The sequence below is a fragment of the Apis dorsata genome, unplaced genomic scaffold (assembly GCF_000469605.1).
Source record: "Apis dorsata unplaced genomic scaffold, Apis dorsata 1.3 scaffold_265, whole genome shotgun sequence".
Lineage (NCBI taxonomy): Eukaryota > Metazoa > Arthropoda > Insecta > Hymenoptera > Apidae > Apis > Apis dorsata.
The window spans coordinates 778,651-781,327 of record NW_006263543.1 but is presented as its reverse complement, the minus strand read 5'-3'; the positions used below and the strand labels follow the sequence as shown (position 1 = coordinate 781,327).

General features: G+C 45.2%; 1 protein-coding gene across 1 annotated transcript in view; it reads right to left on the bottom strand.

Annotated features, from left to right (window-relative positions):
* The window catches only part of LOC102672658 (homeobox protein homothorax-like), a 321,785-nt gene that overhangs the window by 48,096 nt on the left and 271,012 nt on the right, over positions 1-2,677 (bottom strand). The gene's annotated exons all lie outside the window — the stretch shown is intronic.

Sequence of the window (2,677 nt, the reverse complement as noted above, 5' to 3'; positions counted from 1 at the left end):
GGAGCCCCGAGAAACGAGCCCCGGGCTTTTAGCCGGCTCCTCTCCTCTCCTCTCTTCTCCTCTCCTCTCGGAAATGGCGAAAAAGGCAAGCGGTGAAATTCAGCCCGGCCTCTCCTTATCGTCGTCGACCGATTTTTCGTGTTTACTCGCGAGGAGACGTAGTGCCGGCAATACATCAGCTTGAAACGCGCGCGTGTGCAACCATGTTTATGTATAAGTCTCGCGTGGCCACTTTTCGGGCGGAACTTCGATCGGGGCTGATGGAGGAGGATGAGACGAGACGTGGCATGAGGGATAGGGGAAAATTCTCAAGGAAATTTTCCTGGATTAAAAAAATTCATTCCAACGCTTTGTTATTGCGCGTCGATAATCTTTCTTTTATCCTTTTTTTTTTTATATATATTTTTTAATCGAAGATTTTTAAATCCAAAGTAACTTATTTTGGTTACGTTTTTCTTTCTCTTTTTTCGATTTGGACTTCGAGATCATCGAGATCGAATTAAATATTATTATTTTTGCAAGATAAATCATTTAGAACGTCAACACGTAACAGGTTTTTTTTTCGTGATGAGGATCAATGCCCAGAAACACACGACTTTCTCCTAATTTCATCCTGCACGTATTACAGAATGGCGGTGTAGAGAACGTTTCCGAATTAACTCAACATTCTCCAAAAATCAAGTTAGATAAAACCAGCAACATCCTCGAGAACCACCCCTTTTCGTCTTCCAATTTGCGTTTCCATTGTTTACTCTTATTCCATCATACTTTCCTACTCCATGCACTCCGTCATCTCCTTTGTACACGAAAAGAGAAGATAAACATGGACGAAGAGAGAGAGAAGAGAAAGGAGAATGGAGAAAGGTTGAGACGGTTGGAAGAGAAGAGGGTGGATCGAGAGCGGAATGAGACGAACGGAATGAGAAAGGAAGGGAGCGAGAGAGGATGGCAGCGTGTTTGCAGATCCTCTATCGGCCGCTTCAGCCCCCGATCCAGCATCCCCATTCCCGGTAGCGCGCACGGCTTCGCCTCCACCAGCGGCTCCATCCGCCCCTGGATGGTTTGGGGTAGAGCGGCAGGCGGCGCGAGGCAGATAAGAGAATTGCACTGTCAAGCCGGAATGATATATTTGACCAACATTTCCATATAACCCCGGCAGAGGCGCTCTCTCGCGCGTCACTCCGCTCTCTTACTCTCGGATTCTTCTCCTTCTTCCACCCTCTTTTCCCCTCTAACTTTCCTCACCCCCGCTCATTCCTCGTCCCTCTCGATTCCTTCGATTCGTTCCATCCTTTCGCTCTGCCGCTTTTTATTTTTACCCTTCTCCCTTTCGATATTCTCCACCTCATTCTCTTACTTCCCACACTAGTTTCTCTCTCGCTTTTCTTCCTTCTTCTCCTCTTCCTTCTCTTCTTCTTCTTCTCGTCCCGACCACCGCATGGCCAGCTATCGCCCCTCCTCCCCTCTTGCAACCGAGAGAGACTTCGCTTCGAGATTACGTTTGGGGTCAGCGCCGCTTATTGACAGTTTTATACGTCGACATTCTTATTACAAATCCCGCCGTCCTATATAACCGGAGGTGGAATCTCTCTGTCTCGATACCGCACCCCTCCGCGCGGAGGGAGGGGTTCCAACAGATCCGATTTTCTCGGGCTACGGGGTCGACGGGGAAAAATCGAAGGAAATTCTACGCGCGTCTACGTGGTCGCGATAAATAACACGAAAAATGTCAAGGAAGTCAAGAGGAAATGGAATACGGTGGAAATTTTCGTCGCTTTCCGACAAGCTTTTGATTATCAGTTGGGATAGGATGAGTTAGTAAGGAGTTGGTAAGGAGAGAGGGAAATTAGAAAAATGTAATGAAAAGGACGGAATGACGTGTCGTTTCTATCGGTCGAAATAAAGCGTACAGATCGCGTCTAGGTCGCGTGCTTTCCAGCCTTGAATAAGGGACAATACAATTTAGATAATTAAACAGATATCAGGGAATCGTTATCTTTCGGTTGGATGTAAAACAGTTCTCTATTCCATTGTAAGGGAAAATCTCTTCCGCCCAACCCTGTTTTCGAAAAACGAAACTGCAGACTCCACTTTATTCTCCCCGACTTATGGCGAGCGTACGTTATAGTGGCGACACCGATTGGTGAATTTGTAATATTTGTATGCAGTATCTCGCGAATTTTTAAACGCGATTCGTTGTTGGGAAAAAAATACTGCGAGATCGAATCACGATAGAGATACAGGAATAAATATAATTGATCATAACGATGAGAGACAGAAATTAACTGTAAATCTTCTCTTTCGTAGACTTTGTTTCTACTACATCTAGGGATCACCAATACGAAATATTTAACACTAGAACTCCCCATCGCTGAATATATATATATATAGATAATTTTAGCAAGATTAATGTTCAATTTCGGTACACGTGTCATAAATTCTTGGAGCGATGAGGCAAAAGTTGAGTCACTAACCTAACCTCGAATCAACTTGGAATAAATCAGAGAAGAGAAATTCTCGAAGCGATCAACGAGGAAAAGTCGGAGAGCAGGGATCGACGATTAGGAGACGGATTTTAGATCGGTGCAAGGGTCGACCACTGGCTTCCTTTATCGACATTTTGATACAAAATGGCTGCTCGCCGCGGGTAGTCCCCGCGTAATCTCTCTCGATTCAA